This window comes from Rhinichthys klamathensis, unplaced genomic scaffold, assembly GCF_029890125.1.
Source record: "Rhinichthys klamathensis goyatoka isolate OS25496 unplaced genomic scaffold, OSU_Roscu_1.1 h1tg000029l_1, whole genome shotgun sequence".
NCBI lineage: Eukaryota > Metazoa > Chordata > Actinopteri > Cypriniformes > Leuciscidae > Rhinichthys > Rhinichthys klamathensis.
In genome coordinates, this window is record NW_026606579.1 from 3,967,000 (window position 1) to 3,990,317 (window position 23,318).

Below are 23,318 nucleotides of genomic sequence, written 5' to 3' on the forward strand. Positions count from 1 at the left end.
TGTATAGTGTGCATAAACAGCCTTATCTCATTTACCGATGAGAGAGTGTCCATCCAGCCATCATGATCATTAAATGTCTATACAGTCTCAAAACACTGAATAAAAGATGGCTATAATTGACGTGACCCAGTTGCTAAATTTAGTTTCACATTCTCTGAAAGGTCCTTCCGGAAATAAACAATGTTTCAATGTTTAGTGTTCCTCTGGGCATTCAAACGCTCAGGGAGAAAATGGACAATGAAGCATTTGCTCCCAGTGGAGCGTCTGCCATTCACACAGACGACCTTTCTGAAAGGCCAGCGTGCCCTCGCGCCCTCCCGTTACCCTCGCTGCTTTCACACCAGTCAGTGCACAGCTTTCTACAAGAACCTTTCCTTGACGTGCACACACGCTGATGACTGAAAGAGTGGGAGTTTTTGGTGAAAGAACACGTGGCATGACGGATCATCATGTATGCTGTGGTGATTTTCCAAGTCGAAAACATGGGAAATGCTGATTATATGGATGCCAAAACTAAATTTCAACGTCAAAAGCTAGTAACTCCATACTTTGATTAGCAGTCAACCTATAAAGCAATATATTTAACTTCAGTAATATGGTGTAATTCTGAATGAAACTGGATATTCAACACTTTACATTTGCATTTAGTCATTTAGCAGACGCTTTTATCCAAAGCGACTTACAACCGAGGACTAAAGCAAGCAAGTCATCGTGAAGAGGCAAAACCAACGCAAGAAGTGCTCAAAATACAAAGTTCAGACATTGCTCAGAGTAGCATAAGCCAGACACAAGCGAGGATTTAAAGAAAAAGCAAAGAAAGGTTTTTTTTTTTTTTTTTTTTTTTTTTTTTTTAAGTGCTCACGGGAGAGATGAGTTTTACACTTAGGATAGGACTTGTTTTTTTCCATTGGAATTGGCTGAAATATGAAAAGTGGGTATTCCACACTAGAATGGAGCCAGATTTGATTGCAAGCATGCTAAAGCAATGGCTAAAAAGCTTTTGGTTAACGTTATCCAATATATTGCATTGCATGACAAGAACGCTTTTACATTCCAATTAAAATCACCAAGACAAACATGCAATATTGTTAACAATAAGATAGGGAACACATTTTTGACATTTACAAGACAAGCTTATCTGAAGCACATGTCTAAAAATCATGCATCTCCCTAGTTCTCAAACACTATTTAGAAGATAAAGGACATTTATATGAGTATATGAATGTATGAATAAAAATGAGCCGCTTCTGCCAGTCTTAAAGCTAATGATGCATTTTAGTTTAGATGAATCATCTCTGAATGAATGAATCTCTCTCCAGCATCATCTGGATCTGAAAGCCCAACTCATAATTAGTAAATGACTCAATGAAAAGAGTGATATATGCCACACATATCAGGCTGTGCTTGTTCATTGTAAAGCGCTCATAATGTCGCACTGTTTGGAAGAGATATTACCGACCCGCTGCAAATGTCAAACTTTTGATAAAATCTTAAATTAAAAGTCTCTGAAGAACAACCAGTGGAGAATAAACGTCCATGGCATTCACATCAGAAACATCACACGCTTGGGTGCAGTTTAAGAAAAATGTCTAAAAAGCGGCAAATCCTGGACAGGCTTATCTTATTAAGAAAAAGGGCCAATATAAGCCGCCCATGTAGAATCTACTGAAGCCGTTTCAACTGTGCAAATGGAAAGAAAGAGCAAATCCTCTCATTTGTTACTTAATCAGGGAGTAATTCCTTCGAGAAGTTTGATTCCAGAATAAGTGATTGTATATTTCATAAGCGGGTTAACCAAGGACAATCCGGGTGTACACGGAGGTCATAGCATAGTTTGGTTGTGGCAAAAGAGCAATTGGCACGTACCATTAGCCTGGTTAAAACCAGACCATTCCGAATTGTAACTGAGTTATGGTCTGGCAAAGCGTCATAGACAAATCATTTCCAGAGGGGCGTCACCAACGGACGTCGCGGATAGACCTAAACCCAATCAGAGCGATGAAGGAGATGACGTATGCAGAGCCGAGTGTTGTTCTTTGCTCGGTTTTTAACAAAAAGGAAACGTTCAAATGGCTTAAAACAGACGCGATAGCTGATTGGAACGAGTGATGTTCGACGGCGGCATCCATCTTTGTAATGTAGGCTACAAAATCTGCTTCAAAATCCCAGCGCTGTCGTCATCGTGTAAAGCCCGCCCCAACGATTCTGATTGGTGCCTCGATTTCGGCGAATTGGAAATGGGCTTGAATGAGCTCTTCGCCAGACTAACTTTCAGAGCAAATCTAAATTTGCCGGAAGTTGTCTGGGTTTTCCCAGGCTAATGTACCATGCAATTACTCAGGCAATGTTTATTTATGTAAATGGTGCAAATGAAAGCAGAGGATCTCAGAGGTCCATTGTGCAGTTCAGTTAGGACTTGTGTTGTTGAGAACGTAAGATGCTCCAGTTTCCAGTTTCCTTTCACATCGAAGCATCAAACAGCGGAAGAAGTAAATTGAGTTCTATGGCGGATAATTGTATTTAGCCGATAAGAAGACGTGCATAAAACTACAATGGAAACACATTTACCAAATGAACCTCTTGATGGGCAACAAAAACTCACATGACATTGCCTCAAATGAAGATGTGTTTGGATAACTGGACTAACCAGTGGACCAATCGCATCGCACAGCATCTCAAATGTTGGTTTGGTCACATTCTGAAATGCCTGAATCAAAGTCTGTCATCAAAATGTTTGGGTATAATTACCTCAAAGAAGTGTCTAGCATCCGCCTCTGAACGCAAGATATACCATGAGCCTTTATTTCTTTTCATCTACACGCTCTGAGGCACAAGTCATTTATGAGTTAGGAAAAAAGAGCCACAAGTGACCAATTTGTTCTCTTGAACACATGGGATGGAAACAGTGCTTTATTTGCAAATGTTTCATGCGATAATCCAACTTTAAAAATAGCTAGTGAAACACTTTTCACTTACCCAGTGGTACTCTCAATGCACTTGTGTTAAGGGTTTTCATAAAGCCTCCATTGTCATTGGTATAACTCTAAGCAGCATCACAATATCAAGTAAAGTCACCTTTGTTTATATAGTGCTTTATACAATAGAGATTTTTTTTAAAGCAGCTTTACAGGGATAAACAGAAAAATAATGATTCAATGACGCAAAAAGAGTTCAAATCTGATGTTAAACGGCTCTAAAAAGAAAAAAAGTGCCATTGTTCAGTTCAGTGTTGATTCAGTTTCATTCAATAACTGTAGAAAACAGTCAATCCTTCATCAGCTCCAGTTCTTATCACATAGTCTCAGTACAGTCAAATCAATAATATTGCATAATGTTAAGTGTCCCAAAAGACATCCAAACTCAATCGGTGACAGAAATGGAGGGGTTAAAAAAGTTCTCCTCTGGCCAAGCGAACCAACAAGGTGTGGTTATGATTCCAGATGGCATCACAAGTCATATTGTAAATTGATATCATTCAGAAAAGTAAAGTCAAGTATTGGATTGGTAGACACTGCTGTCATTTTCAGTGTTATAATATGAAACATTAGATTAAAAATAATGCCTGAAAGTGATGAAAGTATGTCTATAATCTGCTGAAAAATCTATTGCAAAGCAGCTCAAGTTTGCTGTTCGAAGTATGTCTGTTTGAAGGTTTTTTTTTTTTTTTTTTTTTGGCCACCATTTGGAGATCACCATAACTATATAAGAGCAGAAACCAGGTTTTATTAGCAACACATTTGATATATTGCATAATGTTGTATAACATACAAAAAACGAAAACACAATTATACTCTATCGCTCAAAATGTTTGGGTTTTTTGGCTGCAAAACTACAGTAATATTGTGAAATATGATTAAAATATTATGTGCAACATCACTTTTGGTGTGGCGTTATTTTAAAAACTATTATATGATGTATCGCATGTAATCTTGGTGCAATATAATGTGATTCATCATGTGTTGATTGCACCTGCTCCTGCAATCACCAGCACATTACATCATTAGGACCGTTAGAAAACAGCTTGATGGAGCCGTCAAGTAGTTCCTCTCCTGCGAGCACAAAAATACACAGATCTGCTCATGTCTGGCACAGGCATGCATTGGTGTTGCTAATAGTAACCGCTGCAGATGGCTGTTGTTGTGCCAGTAATGGCAGGGCTGTATTCGCACTCTTTTGCCCTAAAAAGCGTGGCAGGATGAAGTTCGGAAAAAGCTAAACAAGAGGCTCATTTGGAGGCAGATGGGCTGAGAGTGCGGCTCCCGTCGAGATGCTTCAGAAAGCATCGTAATGGAGACAAAACACACAAACTCAAGCGCTGGTTCAGATCAGATAAAGCCACATCGCCCTCAGAAAACCCGTCCAACGGTTTGTTTCTTCCAGCTCACAAACGCTGATTAGAGACGCACAATCTGGACACCTGATGAGGGCGATTCCCTTCCCGCTCTGTGATTGGACGACGACATGCAGGACTGTCAGTAAATCTCAATTAAAAGAACAAGTGTGCGAGATGTTAACGCTGAGGTTTCACTGTCTCCCGGAGGTGGGTGATGGAGTGGCTTGTTAGTCACTGAACGTCTGAAGTTTTGCGAGAGCAGATGTGGTTAAGAAAAGGGCCAATTATTCTCTCACAGTAATGGGTTTAAGAGGGGGACGCAGCCCACGTTCAAGAGGGCTGTGTGCTTACAGTGTACAAGCATAAAATAACATATGTCATCTCAGGCGGTGGCAGAAGGGAAGGAAAAATAAAATGCATAGCACGTTGTTCGCACGACTGCATTAAAGACTTTTGGTGGTGTCATACTGGGATGTTATGACTTCACACCAATGACTATAAAGTTTTAACAATCAATCTAATTCTATGAGAATAGTGGAGTATAATTATGGTCATCGCAAATGTGCAAAACAAACAACTTTGGCAATATGAGGCGATATGACAGTGACAGGCGACACAGGTCATGTCATTGATTAAATCCAGAGAAATACGTTATTTTAACCATTGTTGGAAACATTTTGTTGGAAACGTAAGCACACAAGTAAACCATATACTGTTTTTAACAGTGTTCTAGTGGTTTTTGGATATTTTAATGCAAAAAATCGTACATATTGTACCTTTAAACTGACTTGGAACTACCTGTACATCAAACGGTTTTAATGAACACCTTCCAGTCAATCAGAATCGATTATTCAGACACACCATGGTTTGAATAATATATATGTGTGTGTGTGTGTGTGTTTAATCTGAGAGGGAGCAGAGGGTGTCTGTGAGGACACATGGTGGCTTACGGATGAAAAAAAAAAGGATGACAATAGTCTAAATGCAGCAGGACAAGAAAAAAAACAAAAATTTGTGTCATGCTGTTCTGAGGGCCGTGACCTGGATCTCAGCGCATCAATACAGCAACAACTCATTACGGTCGCGGAGAAACAAATCGCCAGGAATGGATTCTGAGCCGTGACAACAGTTGCCATCTGGAAGCACGATGAATCCCTGATTTTCGGCAGACATTAACAGACAAAAAAAAATACATGATTGAAACTCTTTCACAAACTTAAACGAAGAAGCGACTTAGCCCTCGCATCTAAAATCATTACCGCAATAAATGTGCATGCAAATAAAAAATGTTAAGGACACTTAACAGCTCAAAGTTATTTGGTGCAAAATGAAAAGACAAAATGACCTAAATAATGAGCCTAGGTGCAATGCAATACTATGAGAATGTGCACTGTGCTCTTGTAAAACAAACATATCACCGCAAATGCATCACAAAACTTCTCATAAACATAGAAACACTGGTCCTGGAGTTCATGCTGCAAAAACAAGACACACCAGCTTTGCTTCTCCAGCCTCATTCATGGCCGTTGTTGAGGGATGAATCCTAAAGCTCTCGTCCACTTCTAAAGCTGAGCTGTGGAGACTGAACCGGGCCGAAGACAGCAGGAGGCCGAGCCGATGATGTCTCAATCTATCTCCCATCTATCCACACCATCTGCTTCCCATCAAAACATGCATTTATATCCACTTTCAGAGCTCTATACATCATCTCTGTGTGTGTGTGAATGATACAGGCTGACACTCCACTATTTGTCGGAACAGATGAAAGTAAAAAGCCATTGCAGTAATATTTAGAGATGGCGGATGCGATGGTAAAACCAGTGGGCTATTAGTATGTTTCCGAGTGCTGCCCTATGAAGTATTCTTGCTAATGCATCACACTGCTAAAAATAGTTTATTCATCAATATTTGCCATGTTTCCCATTAAAAATAGCAAAACACCCTTAAAACTTGATAAATTTACTTGATGCAAAATTTCGTTTTAATATATATATATATATATATATATATAGAATTATCGCTATTATTTTACATGATAAATGACTTAAAGTCAACATGAAATGGCATTTGCAACCTCAAAGAAAAAGCTGCAATTTATATATATATATATATATATATATATAGAACTTGATTTCATCCAACATAAATTGATTGAACTTTGTAAAGTTACTTATTTCTTTGGAATAACATGCACTAATATTTTTAAATTAAAATCATCCAAATGTATTAAGAAATTCTGATTTCGTGTTGACTTTGAATGCAGGATATCATCTTCATTGTGGAAATAAATCTGCAGCTTTAAGTCCTGTGGGACAGAAGGTTTACAGACTGGCAGAACTTTTAAAAACAGATGGTATTGTAAGTGCTTGACCTGGATTGATCTGAACACGTGGCATCCACACAGATGGGCGTATCTGGTTGCACACTCAAGCCCAAAAATCATATGGGGTGGTTAGGGTCATGTTTCTCAAAGTCTTCTTCTCACCGGACGTCTCTTTGAAGATCATAACAGTGCATCTAGTATCTCAACAGAAGTACGTGTGTTTCAGTATTAAAGCAGAGGGACAGACAGGACAGAAGTGAATCATGGGACACAGCGCACGCCTGCGGGAATGACGTGTGTGTGTGTGATGGAGGTCATTTGTTCACAGTGGAACGGCTCCTGTTTCTCTAAGCGCACATCTGTGTTCAGCAGCTGTAACTAAAGCTCGCCTGCAGCCCATGTGTGAGTGTGTGACACAGGTTATACGGGACACACTCACATGTGACACTTAGTTTGCCTGAAAATGCAACACAGGACTTCGAGACTACAAAAATGACCACAGATGTGTTAAAAAAAAAAATTTCAACCGAATAGAGAATGTGAAACAGTAAAGATCAATGCTGCAATTTACAGCTAAAGTGTAGTCATTGCTCATGAATATTAATTACTCGATCAGACGTTGACTGGCAGACATTGTGCACTAATCAGCTGGTGAATTAAACAATCTGCTGAAATCATGAATATTTAATAAGTAACTTGACTGTATGCTCCCGGAAGGCTTTCAGGCAACATCTGCACAACCCAAGTAATATTTCACACATCATGCCTTTGTTTCACATGCAGGATGGTGTGTAGTTTAACTTGACATACCAAAAACCGATGTCGTAAATGGCGATCAAAGCTGTTCATGCATAATTCCTGCTCCAACTTCAACAACACGGCAACATAAATGATATTTTACACAAGCTGCAATTGTTAGTTTTGCAGTTTCAATTAAATGCAATGAGATTAAAAGACAACAATCAGTGTAGTCTGATTCACAAATGACTCTTATGAACCAGTTCTCTAAATGAATCACTTCACAATGACTCCGTAATAATATAAAACTTTTGATGCAATAGAGAGTTTTTATATGATATGAGCATACATACTGAGCATACGAATATAATAAAAACAGCTAAATCGATGTCATCTTGATGGATGGATCATAAAAACGGTGATATTTACAGATATTTTCTTTATTTGCAGTGTTTATTGAGCTGTTTTGTCTGCTGTCCTTCACGGCTCCGGTGAACACACTGTGTATTTTGGGATGCATGCGGAATGATGAATGGAAGAGGAATGTCGGATGCATGTTGCCAAGGTAACAGTGTGATATTTACCGTGTCGGGGAGAAGACAGACGAGAGGAGGACAGGTGAAGAGTGGGCCGTAATGTCAGAGGAGTCAAGCAAACACTGTAAGCGGAGAGATGGGAGAGACGGGTATTTCGTCACGTTGACCCGGGAGGTCAAGGAGATGGCGGAGCACAGGACTCAACACACCCACACACACCCACACACACACCGGCTCTGTCAGACACATTAAATGTCAGCGGCGTGGACAGATCTGCCCTTTCCAGGTGGACACAGTTCGCAGCTGAGGTTGTTTGGAACAGGAAAAAATGTCTAAGAGGTTTTAAGTAGGAGGTACATGTATTTTATAAGCAAATATAGCGTAATGACAACACAAAAAACAAGGTTTTTGGGTGCTTGAAATGTCAGGTCATGTAGAGGGAGAAAAAACAAGCCATTACCATAATAGATTTAGTATGTTAGTACCAACCCTTCATTTCAGAGCTGTGAAGAAAGGGAAAGTAACCTAGTAAAGTCTCTGTTTCATTCATTTAAATAATTAATTGGCTCTCTTTTTCGTGCATTCTGTCTCAAAACAACACTAGGCGATAACAGCAACATTCACATCGTCTCATTTGGCCAAACAAAATCACACATTAATATTTCATTCTGCTCTTCAAACCAGCAACGGTCCATTGGAAAGTTTTCAAAAGAAACATCATGAAACAACAGCGCACTTCTATGGAAAGAAGTCGGTACGGATACAAGATCAAACCTGGTTATCAAACCCCTCAGGCCTCGGATAGACCAACACAATAATGTATGTAATGAAGGGTCAGTGCTGATGCCGAAACTCTGAGACCGCAGCTCGCATGAGTTCATAGAAACTTTGCTAATACAAAAACTTGTGCCGCTGATGGCAATATTTCATACCTACAATCCTTTCAGCTTATGGTGGAAATTCTGAGGAAATGGATGGATATTATATTACATGCCAAGCTCTCATAAACCATGTTATTTTCCCCCCTTCTGCACTGGGCTCGCTCTCAGAGTTCGAGAAAAATTGTCGAGACATCGTCTTCACTGGAGACAGTGGTTTGGCAGATGATTTACAGTTCTTGGGGCATTTCACTCTGAAACCAGCAAACCGCCAAACATCATGTGTGCTGAACTATTATTATTTCCACAATACAGGATGCTAAAGCAATAATCCATGAGCATGGACCATGTGCAGGACCGTTGTTTTAACACATGTTAAGAGAATTCTTAGCCATTCTTTTTTGCTATTCTGAATTTTTCTTTTTGCATTTGTTTCTTTTCTTTTTGTGTTGCAAATTGGCAACAAAACCATTTATCTGCACTTTACAACATATTACACGGTTCAAACTCATCCAATCAGAACTTAGAGAATTAAGGCAAAGAAAGTTTGTTTATGAAACAATAATAAAAGTAGACATAAGCATCCAATAAATGTATAATTATAAAAAAGTATGGAACTGAAGACTGGAAATGTTACACCCCATACATCCCTTACACCCCATACAAAATTAAAATAACAAATTAAAAATAAAAACAAACAATCAAATAAATAAAAAATACAAAAACTAAACTAAATTATTATAATAATAACGATAATATTAACTCTAAGAACGTTTAAAAATGCTAGACAAGACGACAAAAATCAAACCATGAAACGACAAAAAAAAAATATTCTGCTGCCAGTCTAGTAGTTGACGTCACTTTGTAAAGAAACACTAACACATAATATGCCATATATAATATGCATTTTCACAAACTCGAGTTTTTGAAGCTTGATGTAAACTGTATAATTTTCCAAAACTTGCACTTTGAAACCAGTTTTCAAGAAGTTTTCAGGCCCCCAAAACGCCATTGTCGTGTAAATAAACGGCCAAAATGTTTCACGCTAGTTGAAAATGTGTCGTGTAAACGGCCCCAAGTAAACTGACCAGGAGCTGTTTACACCTGGCCACTTCATGCGTTTTCTGTGATCGGATAGCTATCCGATCGTGAAAAGACCAGGTGTAAATGCCCTCCGAAACGCATTGCCGCATTGCCGCTCTCTCTTATTGCTCTCTTTGATTTTGAAATGAGCTGATGATCAATAAAATACAGCTCATATCTGTTGCTTTCGCTGACGTGCACTCCATTAAATCTGCATATAGCGCGGGAATTGAAGATCGGATTTATATCCGTTTTGCACAAACACGTTTATGTGATCAGGTGTAAATGGAATCGTTTTGATAAATCAGATAGCTATCCGATCTGAGAAAACGCATGAAGCGGCCAGGTGTAAACAGCCCCTTATTGCAAAGGTGTTAAATGACTGCAGCAATAATAATGCTGTTCTCTTAATAATAATCGCACTGGTTGATTTTCCTGAGTGCAGCTGAAGCTCGGGCTCCCGCTGCTCTGCTGTGGATCCTGTGGTGAGCACCACCAGGTCTGTCTGTGGGTGGATGAGACTCTCTCCTCTACGCCCACGCCGAGCACTCATCTCTGCGGGACCAAGCGCTGTGATTCAGGCTCTGTAGTCGGGTCATGTTCTGTGTTTCACAGGAGCAGGATTCTCAGAATATCATCCTGCTAAATGTGCACGTTGAATGCATGATTCAACACAAGCCCGTGATACAGATTGTGTCAGTGTCGACCGCTGGGAACGGCTTCTTTGAGCAAGCAGATTCCCAGATTACATAAGGTGACTCCTGGAGACTAGACACATCCGGAGGCTCAGGCTGATAAGAATATAACCTGGCGTCTTTCTATCCTCTCAATCATTCATGGCTTTAAAAGCCGAACACGTAGCCTGGACGTTCCCCCACGACGCGGGGACTTAATCACAAACGCGCTCGCTGGCTTTACGGATGAGCCTTGCGGACAACATGTGGATTTTCTTACGCAGTTAAAGATTTCCAGTCAGTCCTTAATCCACAGATGACAAACTCTATCCCTCGACTCAACAAAAAAACAACACTCCGGCTGTAAATGCAATGGATGACGATCAGAGAGAAAATCTACAGCACAGGGTTTGCTCCACGCCACAATGATATACCAGAAACTAAATACTAGAGCCTACGAAAACTGAATAAGTGTTAACATCATGACTCTTGCAAACTAACACAAACACATACAGAAATGCAGGGGGCAACAGCGTGTTAAAAACTTGTTTAAATGTTGACAAATTACAAAATTGACCGATAAAAGTTGTTTAGAAGCTGTTCAGTTTCCATTACATTCTCGTGTTAGCTTTAGCAAGAGCCAATGAGGTTCATTCTCGTGTTTCAAGTAGGAGCTTCTGTTTATGTTCACTGATCAATGTTAATATGTGAATAAAAGCCTAAATTAAATCTGTTCATCATATAAAGTGATTTGGACTAAAAATTTGGACTAAACTGCTCATATGGATTAGTTTTATGATCTCTTTATGAACTTTTTGAAGGAAGAAAGTGGTTGTTGTATGGACATAAATCTCTTATGAAAGTCTTAAGGGTTTGGAAGACATAATGAAATTAATTGTGTCACAAATTTGTATTTGTCTCACATTTGCACCCATTTCAGTCACATATAAAGCCCTGTAATGCAGAGAAATGATTCATGATGCAAAAGGGGCAAAAATGTCCATCAGATTTCGTCAAAGGTGTATTTTTAATTCACCAAAGACTTGATTAATCAATCACTGCCATCCAACGGAGACCAACAAAGAGGAGAATAAAAGTAGTTTGCAAAACACCCCATCCATATCTCACAGATACAGATACAAAATTGTTTCCAGAGCAAAATAATGATCGGTTAGCACGGGAAAACGTAATACATCGTAATGATGATATAACCATAATTACGCTTTTGTGTCGACTATGCCATCGGACCACATTCACACTTTATAATTAAAGCTCGACAACCGCTCCTCAAGTTCAGGGTGTCAATCACTGTCTGTTGAATTGCCCACTAATGGACTTCATTTGCATGTTGTGAGCAGACGAATATTTAAATAATGAGTAAACGCTTCTCAAATATGTCATTTCCTCTCAGACATCTGTAAGCAACAGACTCCAATCATATATATTAGTCTGGGAGCACAAAAGGTTTCACGAGCGGTTTCAGCATGAGCGGCCACATCCATTATGATCATTGCGAGACCACATTTCCATAGTAAAAAAGCACAATAACCATTTAGTTAGGTAATGCCCTAGTACTACCGGAATGGAAATTCACTAAATACTGTGCTAGTTTTCACTGAAATAACTCGAGGGTTTCCAGTTTCCACACAAGCGCTTCGCCTGCTGTGCATTGTTGATTTTGGACAGACTTTATTTTAGAGATTTTACAACCCGCTTGAGACATATTACCCATATTCCACCAATCATATGCATGCACAAAAAGCCATACATGAAGAAATAAAAAATGTCCTCTCTTCTACTAAACACTAAACAACTTACGTAAATGATCTGACTGAACACCAGCTGTTTTCTAGCAGAGCTTAATGTTCATTCTATCCTGTTTGTTTTTTAATAATAAATCATGGCATTTATCATTGAAGGTTTTCCCACCAAAAAACAATAGCTTATAAAGCCAAAATCATCCAGTGAGATCATATTTCACACTAGTTTTATGTAGATTTATGTACATTTCAATGTCATCTTACAACGAGAATGATAAATACAGCAATGAAAAATGGTGCGGCATCGCAGATCCTAATTTCCCAAGTAATATCTTTAACCACATTACAAAGGAAAGCAAGATGACTGAAAAACTGCAGTTAAACGCTTTAAAAAAAAACAGACAAAATACTCCAATCCCTACTAGTAAACAATATAAATTCTATATCAATCTGTATCAGCAAGCAATTATTAAAACCTATTGCATAAAGAATATATACATTTATAAATTACTTTATAAATACAATTTATGCTTTTAAAAAAATTTTTAACCAATTTGATTTATTATTATATATTTAATGTAATTATATAATAGCATAATATAAAAAATAATACTTTGGACAAAATTGGAAGTAGATATCTTTAGCAACTTCTTTTTTATTTAAAAAGCAATTCAAGTATAGTTGTTACATGCAATACACGGTCTACATTCACATTTTAGGAGTTATTATGAGGGATTCCTTTATATACATATATAACTGTACATACACTGGGTATGTGAATGTGTGTCCGTTCGGTGATGTATCGAGGACAGGAAAGGCATATTGACAGGTCTTCCTCTATTACCCCAGCAGTAACTCATGAGCACTGACTCCCAGCGATGAAAACTCGCTTGCGGGGTCGAAAGAGGCTATGGATGGTGAAAGAATGAGGCCGCTCAGCATGATGGAGAGTGAGAGCTCATCTGTGAGGCATAATTGTGTGTGCTGCTGACTGCCGAGTGTGACATTGTGCTGTGCGCCGCAAAAAAACATCCCATTGTGTGCCGCTACACAAGGCTGTCACACACACGCAACGGCCTTGTCAAGATCTGCCACCGTATCAAAAAGTATTATTATGTAAGTCATTCACTGCTTGCTAGCAGGGTCATAAACCGTTAACATGACACGTCCATTAACGCGAAACCCTTGAGCGAGACCATGTACGCCATATGTCCGGCCGGTATTCTGACTCTCTGGTTCGGCTCTGAAATGGCCTCTGTTTTCTTGCTCAAGGGTCTGAAGTGAGTAATTGTACACTCGTCGGCCTGGATTCACAGAGGGTTGGCTGCGTGGATTTTCTGCTTTACAGATTGGATGGAAATGAGGATGGGATTAGATAAATGAATGCATGAAGAGCTGCAAGGTATACATAAACCATAATTGGACAAGTGGAGTATTTTGGAACTATATGTGTCAGTGCACACACACACACACTCAAGGTATACAGCTAAATTAATTTGTTCCTGAATGAATCAGTGTTTTGAATGAATCAGTTGGGTGGATGAATAAAAAAAAAGTCATTCAAAAAGACTGAATGAATGAATCAATGTTATTAAAAAAATTGAGTGAATGATTTAAAAAAGACTCACTCATAAAAACAATCACTTGTTTAATTCATGAACTAATCAGTGTTGTTGAACAAAAATGATTGAGTAATTGATTCAAATGACTCGCTAGAGCAACGATATAACCTGTAGAATTAGTCTCAGACAAATCACTACCACTAATGCACAAAACAATACTTTTAAAGGATAAAAGTGAATCACAATACAATATAAAAACAGGTAATCATTTTTATTTAAAGTTATTAGTGTTTGTCAAATTAAAGGATGCTCATCCAGGAGCGTGTTATACTTGTGTAAATCACGTTAAGATGTTGGCATTACGGCATATTAGATTTTTATTCCCCACTTTACGCTTTGTTTGATTGCACCATGTAGACATGTGGTGGTGTTTTATGGGCAATTTACACTTAATTCAGCTTCTGTTATGCACCCAAATTCACCCTCAGGGACCAATAAACTATGTCTATCCATCTACGAAAGAAAACCCATGTTAAAGTGCAGGCACTTATACTACAGACACGTCTAGCATAGAAAAAGTCTGAGGAATCCATCGGCACGCTGGCCGACAACTCACTGACCGCTTCAGAGATCAGGATTAAGACGTGTTTTTTCAACACTAATTAAACACGGGGAAATCAACAGCTTCTGTTTGTGCTTTTCCTAGTAATTTGGGAAAAGAAGGGCAGGAGAATCAGAAGGGTTTTTGCAGAGGAGAGAGCTGATGCGAGCAAGGCCTGAGAGATTAGAGAGACAGATTGGCGAAGGGCGCCTCGCCAGAGCTGATGATAAGATGCCTCCACTAGTTGCGAGATGAAAGGCGCTGAGATGGAACAGCCTTGCAAAGTGGGGACAAGACTTGGATCAAGCCTGTGGAACGAAACCTCGACATATCCGACTACCTGTGATGTGTAATGTGTACCGAGTGGCACTGATACCCAACGGCGTAAAAAAAAAAAAGGGTGACAAAACTGGTTCATGTTGTTTGTCAGGCGTGCATCGATCACGGCTTAAAAGGAAACGTGAATTATTGATGCATCACACTGATCCCGTCGCATTACCAACTCTGACAGAATGACACCAATTACGGTCTCAAGAGCCGAGCTGCTGCAAAATGAAATGCATATCCTGCCGTCGACCTGGTTTGAGTGGTAAAGTAGCATTTATTTATGGAGAAAGCAGACGTGACATGATGCTTCTGCTACAAGCGAGTCCGATTTCTCCCTCAATGAATCTCTGTTGTTGCACCACCAGGCAATAAAAGTCGGTTTGCTGCAATAAGCGATTATATAAAAGGCCATCCAGATTTGTATCAGTGTGCAATTCATGAGGCTTGGCATTGTAATATCCTCACTGCTGGAAAAATGATCCACAGCACCACGATATTAATAACACGGTCGACCAATATTAGCAATTATGCCTTGATGAATGAGTGTGTTATTGTAGGAGGCGACTGGGGCCGATGTGCCGGCAGAAGCCGAAATCAAAAGGACCCAAAGAGTCGAAGGCCCAGAGAACATTTCCCTCTCTTTATGTAAATCTATCCAGACGAGGAGCATCTCCCTCAACGACTCAATTAACAGGAGCGTTTTCAAACGATGTTTCTGTGAAGACGCTGCTGCTCGATGTCTTTGTTGCTGGTTAGGGAAGCGCTGTTCTCCTTCAGGCTCAGGGGAAATATCTAAACTCTGCTTGAGTTTCGTTTTCTGTTTTTTTTTTTATCCTTTATCGGCGATTAAAGCACAAAGCAAGAACTCAGTTGAGGATTGCGATTTAAGTGCTAACGCTATGCAGTCATGTACGGGCTCACCTTGCCTGGATGTCGATCTCTCCTCCCTCACTCTACGTCCCACTGAGGCTTTCAGACAGTCTGACAGGGGTGCGAATGGCTATATACCACCACTAATGCGCTAAAACCCTCTGACAGAGTGGAGAATATGGACGGGTTAAGTTGAGAAATGAAAGAAAGTAAAGGGAGCTTTGAAATGCCCACGTTACGCTGAGTCTGGCGTCCCTCTGGATTATGGCAGGGAGGCCGGTGGATGTTTGATGATATTTAAAGACCGTTAAGGTCTTAAGACATCCACACTTAAAAAAAAAAGCACCTGGGAGTTCAAATTCAATGGAAAGGCTTTTTTCATTTGCATGATGGGGCCAGGGATGGATGGATGGAGAGAAAAACAAAGACGGACGGATGTATGGACGGATGGATGGATGGAGAGAACAACAAAGACAGACAGATGGATGGATGGATGGAGAGAACAACAAAGACGGACAGATGGATAGATGGATGGAGAGAACAACAAAGACGGACAGATGTATGGATGGATGGATGAATGGAGAGAACAACAAAGACGGACAGATGGATGATGATGGACGGATAGATAGATGGATGGAGGGATGGATGGATGGAGAGAACAACAAAGACGGACAGATGTATGGACGGATGTATGGAAAGATGGATGGATGGAAGGAGAGAACAACAAAGACGGACAGATGGATGATGATGGACGGATAGATAGATGGATGGAGGGATGGATGGATGGAGAGAACAACAAAGACGGACAGATGTATGGATGGATGGAGAGAACAACAAAGACGGACAGATGTATGGATGGATGGAGAGAACAACAAAGACGGACAGATGGATAGATGGATGGAGAGAACAACAAAGACGGACAGATGGATGGATGGAGAGAACAACAAAGACGGACAGATGGATGGATGGATGGATGGATGGAGAGAACAACAAAGATGGACAGATGTATGGACGGATGGACAGATAGATGGATGGATGGAGGGATGGATGGATGGAGAGAACAACAAAGACGGACAGATGTATGGATGGATGGAGAGAACAACAAAGACGGACAGATGTATGGATGGATGGAGAGAACAACAAAGACGGACAGATGGATAGATGGATGGAGAGAACAACAAAGACGGACAGATGGATGGATGGAGAGAACAACAAAGACGGACAGATGGATGGATGGATGGATGGAGAGAACAACAAAGATGGACAGATGTATGGACGGATGGACGGATAGATGGATGGAGGGATGGATGGATAAAGAGACCAACAAAGACGGACAGATGGATGGACGGATGGATGGACGGGACTGATGGATGGAGAGAACAACAAAGACGGACAGATAGATGGATGGATGGATGGGACTGATGGATGGAGAGAACAACAAAGACGGACAGATGTATGGACGGATGAATGGACGGATGAATGGACGGATGGATGGATGGATGGATGGATGGAGAGAACAACAAAGACGGACAGATGTATGGATGGATGGATGGAGAGAACAACAAAGACGGACAGATGGATAGATGGATGGAGAGAACAACAAAGACGGACAGATGGATGGATGGATGGATGGATGGATGGAGAGAACAACAAAGACGGACAGATGGATGGATGGATGGATGGAGAGAACAACAAAGATGGACAGATGTATGGACGGATGGACAGATAGATGGATGGAGGGATGGATGGATAAAGAGACCAACAAAGACAGACAGATGGATGGACGGGACTGATGGATGGAGAGAACAACAAAGACGGACAGATGGATGGATGGACAGATAGATGGATGGATGGATGGGACTGATGGATGGAGACTTGGAGAGAACAACAAAGACGGACAGATGGATGGACGGATGAATGGATGGGTGAATGGACGGATGGATGGATGGATGGAGAGAACAACAAAGACGGACAGATGGGATGGATGGAACGACATAAAGACAGTTGGCTGGATACAGAATGATAGAAAGAACGATGGATGGATGGATAGACTGATGGAGAGAAAGACAGACAGACGGACGGATGGATGCATTCTTCAATTCTGAATTATGCCTAACCCTGAGTGGAACAGAAATATAAAGAGTCTGTGTGACGCCGGCGTTTTAACTGATTGTGATGTATGGGTTGAGCACAGGACAGCCTGTAATGGTGCGTACTGCAGTGGAACAGAGTCTGGAGCTGTCAACGCTGAAAACTCCAGCACACTTCACATGCATTCAGCTCAAAGAAGTGCTGCGAGGTCGACCGCGTGGCTTCATGCGGAAGACTACAGTCACTGGGCACAATAAAGTTTTCGCAAGAGCGAATGCACACCAATTCTGCCCGACAGCAGAAAAAAACCATTGCTCAAATCACTGACTTTGGGTTGTAGAGGAAAATATTTGGTTCCTTTCGGCTCAGTCAACCACAATACATTCCTAACCCATAATTTAGGGTAATATCATTATTCCTTCACAAACGTCCTCCTCCTCACCACAAAAATCCAAGAGTGCAGGAATAACAGGCTTTATATTTCTGGCCTGATTTCCATCGAACTTTTGTAAGTACAGAGCAAACAGCAGTTTAGTGTGAGTCTCCAGAGAGACAGAATGAGCTCAGCGTCTCCAGCACACCTGCGTGGATCTGACAAGGCATCTCATTATCCGCTAGTGCTGCTGTCTTCACACACACACACACACACGGACAGCGCCACACGTTCATCACTAAACAAAGGAGTGGGCTGCTTCCAGAGCAATTTACTGAGAAACAAGTATGACAACCACTGACTAACGCACAGCTTGTTGTTTCCTTCTCAATAGCTTATATTTCCCTTTCTGCACCAGGTTTACTATATGTTATAATTAGTCCGATTTAGGGAAAAAGAAGCCGGCGCTAAAACCATAAAAAACCCTCTAGCTATTTATCATGCACTGAATATCTCATTCCCACACCTCCTGGATGCGATCGTGGAGATAGGGCGAGAGTTCCTCTGGGAGAAGAGAGGGAGATGGAGCGTTGGACTGGTTTCTGATGTTATATAACAATAAACTGCGAACCTCACGTCCCTGCGTCTTTAAGAACGTGTTTACATGCTTGTACGAGGATGCAATCATGCATGCCAGCGCTTCAATATGCGCTTTTTCACAAAGTGCCTGTGCATTTGTGTTTCAGTGTGAATGCTTGTTACTCTCGCTGAAGTCTTACTGTGAGTCACTGGTGAACGGCATAATGGGTTTCTATACAGTCAAGAATCAAGGACCCTGAAGGGTTTGCAAACTCACTGAAGGCAGATGCATGCTGGGAAACACACAATGAAATGCATAGATGTCAATATGGCTATGTTCGGAATAGAATCCAAGCTATATATATATATATATATATATATATAGTTAGTATTCTAATATATAAATATATAGCTAGTATTCTATTCCGAACATAGCCATATTGACATCTATGCATTTCATTGTGTTTCCCAGCATGTGTATATATATACACATATACATACATACATACATACATATATATACATACATACATACACTAGGTATTTATATATATATATATATATATAAATAAATATGTATATATGTATACACACACACACTTACATAAAATATATATCTCATAAATAAACACATAGTATGTTACATAGCTGTAAAAAATATATATTTTGCATTTTTTAAATATAATAATAATAATAGTTTTATAATAAAAAATGAAACTACTGATTTATCAATTGAAATTATTCATTTGAATTAAGAAACATTCTTAATTCACTTTTATTTTTAAAAAGCTGAAAATCGCAGCATATTGTTGCCAGGAAATGGAAGGTCACGTTCGATTGCATTCTGGGAAAATGTACTCAGCTCTGATTTGGTAAAGTCTAGATCATCCTAGCATTCTTTGCATAATTTGCATTATGTGTCCATGTGCATACTAGCCAGTGGCGAAATCGTAGTATGGCAGTATGCAAGTACACAGTCAGGGTCTCAGTATCCTCATGCCAGGGTTGATGGCTCTTCTCTCTAGCTGGTTTCTGTATCCAGAAGCCGTGTGGAAATTCAAGAGCGGTTCTTAAAAAGCGATGCAACTTTTGAATAAAATAAAAAGAAATCTCCTTTGCGCGCGACTATCCGAGTAATCCATAAGCCTGTGAAAGTTCTACATCAATCCGTCAGTCATGAAAGAGTCTCAGTTATGGATATACAGTACATTGAGTGAGCAGAGATACAGAGGGACATTTTATATCGACACTGACCAAAAATCATTATCCTCTTTCCAAAAGCCCGGCTAGGCAGAAACACACAGAGCTGTTCCCTATCTGAGTCAAAATACAGCGTGCAAAATATGATGCCAACAACATTAAACACCGATACATTTGTGAATTGGATTTTGATGACATACAGGTGAAGACACGCACATTTCTAAATGCATACACACTTACCGCAGGTGAGAGCGTCATGTTAAATCCAGCAGAGATTGGTGCGACTTACGCTAGTGTGTGTGTGTGTGTGTGTGTGAGAGAGAGGGAGAGTGTGTATGTATGTCTAAGACTGGCTGTCTTCCATGACAAACTGCCAATAGTTCTGTTCCCTGACGTCTCTCCACGAGAAATGACAGCAGAGAGAGAGAGAGAGAGAGAGAGAGAGAGAGAGAGAGAGAGAGAGAGAGAGAGAGAGAGAGAGAGAGAGAGAGAGAGAGAGAGAGAGAGAAAGGTGCTGCTTTCACACAGCTGCTGCAGCGGCTGATCTCTCTCTCCCTCCCTCCCTCCCTCTCTCTCTCTCTCTCTCTCTCTCTCTCTCGCACCCTTACTGAGCATGCTCAGAACACTAGGTACAATTACATCAGGAACTTGTGCTTCATAAACACGCACCATTAAATCAAGCATGCAGGGTTAATAAATAACTTTGCCAAGTGGCAAGCAATCTGAGAATTTTTTTATTATTACTGGCGAGATTAGATAGATAGATAGATAGATAGATAGATAGATAGATAGATAGATAGATAGATAGATAGATAGATAGATAGATAGATAGATAGATAGATAGATAGATAGATAGATAGATAGATAGATAGATAGATAGATAGATAGATAGATGGACAGATAGATGACAGATAGATAGATAGATGGACAGATAGATAGATAGATGGACGGATAGATAGATAGATGGACGGATAGATAGATAGATAGATAGATAGATAGATAGATAGATAGATAGATAGATAGATAGATAGATAGATAGATAGATGGACAGATAGATAGATAGATGGACAGATAGATAGATAGATAGATAGATAGATAGATAGATAGATAGATAGATAGATAGATAGATAGATAGATAGATAGATAGATAGATAGATAGATAGATAGATAGATAGATGGACAGATAGATAGATAGATGGACGGATAGATAGATAGATAGATAGATAGATAGATAGATAGATAGATAGATAGATAGATAGATAGATAGATAGATAGATAGATAGATAGATAGATAGATGGACAGATAGATAGATAGATGGACGGATAGATAGATAGATAGATAGATAGATAGATAGATAGATAGATAGATAGATAGATAGATAGATAGATAGATAGATAGATAGATAGATAGATGGACAGATAGATAGATAGATAGATAGATAGATAGATAGATAGATAGATAGATAGATAGATGGACAGATAGATAGATAGATGGACAGATAGATAGATAGATGGACGGATAGATAGATGGATGGACGATAGATAGATGGATGGACGGATAGATAGATGGATGGACGGATGGATGGATGGATGGATGGACGGATAGATAGATGGATGGACGGATGGATGGATGGATGGACGGATAGATAGATGGATGGACGGATGGATGGATGGATGGATGGACGGATAGATAGATGGATGGACGGATGGATGGATGGATGGATGGATGGATGGATGATAGATAGATGGATGGACGGATAGATAGATGGATGGATGGATGGACGATAGATAGATGGATGGATGGATGGATGGATGGATGGATGGATGGATGGATGGATGGATGGACGGACGGATGGATGGATGGATGGACGGATAGATAGATGGACGGACGGACGGATGGATGGATGGATGGATGGATGGATGGATGGATGGATGGATGGATGGATGGATGGATGGATGGATGGATGGATGGATAGATAGATAAAATGATTTAGCTATTTCTTCCTTGTATTAGTAACAAAATGAGACAAAATTAGAGATGTCATCATCATCATCTTCTTGTAAAACTGAACCCCGCACAAACAAATAAAGACAAAATTATATTTCGTTTTCTGCATTTTGGTGGATTAATGGAAAAATTACTGAAAATAATATGGTGAGGGATTTACTTTGAAACGATCTTCACTCCGAAATTGCTAGTAAATTTCACACATAATTACAAAGAAACGGTATTGAACTAAACAAAACATTTTGAAGTAGAAATTCAAAAGTAGTGCTCCAATAATATATAATAAAACTCCAAATATGACTCATATTCTGTGCTTGTACGCATATGAAATGTTTTTTTGCAATGGTGGATGACTTACAAAACATCTTAGATTGACAAGTGACAAGGTTGAGGATTTACCAGCCTCTGTCACACCCTGCCATGAGAGAACATTGCTTCGTTATTTAAATCAGTGTGTATTTGCATGTGTGTGTGTGTGTGTGCGCGCTCGCGGGTCTAACCTGGCCTGCTCCAGTTCTGCTGGTCCCACAGCACTGGCCCTGGGCTCAGTATGGAGCCTGCAAGCTAAAGCAGAACCCTCTGAAACTAGGTCACAGATTGATGATCCAACCAGCACAGGCAACGCAACACAACGCGAGCGAAAACCAGAATCATGGTTAAATTCTATCCGAACGAACGAGCCGTCATGGTGAAATGTGACATTCGGACTGGTTTTCAGTCAGCTGAGACACTGGATTCTTCATGCAAATATTCAGATGTTAACCCTGAACTTCTGAGCGCCGGAGAGACGTTAGTGTGATGACCAGATGACAACAGCGCCGCCTATCTGCTGCTCATCCGCATCACAGCGCCCGCGAGCTGCAAACCCTCGGGCCTGTGTAATCAAATCCATTAAACCGTGCGAGATGATGAAGGATGTTGATTATTTTGTTATCGTTGTTTACCCTGTTAGTCCATATGGCGTGAGGCAGCTGCGGTAGACTCGTTCTCTCCTGCTGATGCTTTGTGTTTCTGAGAAACTTAAAAAGAAATGACTTTTGGCTGAAATTGAAAGCGAAAATTGGGGACAAACACTGGCCTGAAACCCAAACTGCTAATCAGAAGAACTTTTTTTTAGGTTGGGGGAGGGGCAGGCGTTTAATGTCTATAACTCCATATATAATACATTTATACATAAATGTATAGCTGATTTAAGTTATTACAATTATTATAATTAATCTTAATATATATATTAATATATTTTAAATAAATAAATGTTAATACACTTAAAAACATTTTAATAAATAAATGTTATTATTTTAAATTAAATGCTATTATTTCAATTATATATAATAAACTAGTTCATAAATAGTTCATTTTAGCTATTTGATTAAATTATTATA

At 39.8% G+C, this 23,318-nt stretch overlaps 1 protein-coding gene across 27 annotated transcripts in view; it reads right to left on the reverse strand.

The window, feature by feature from the left end:
• plekha5 (pleckstrin homology domain containing, family A member 5) overlaps nt 1–23,318 on the reverse strand; it is a 143,023-nt gene that overhangs the window by 57,807 nt on the left and 61,898 nt on the right. Inside the window, exon 1 of one of the 27 annotated variants that reach the window (XM_056245333.1) lies at nt 20,169–20,333. The exons of the other annotated variants lie outside the window; for them this stretch is intronic. The gene's annotated coding sequence lies outside the window, so the exon portion shown is untranslated. Of the gene's footprint in view, nt 1–20,168; nt 20,334–23,318 lie in introns of those variants that run through there. 27 annotated transcript variants of the gene reach the window in all.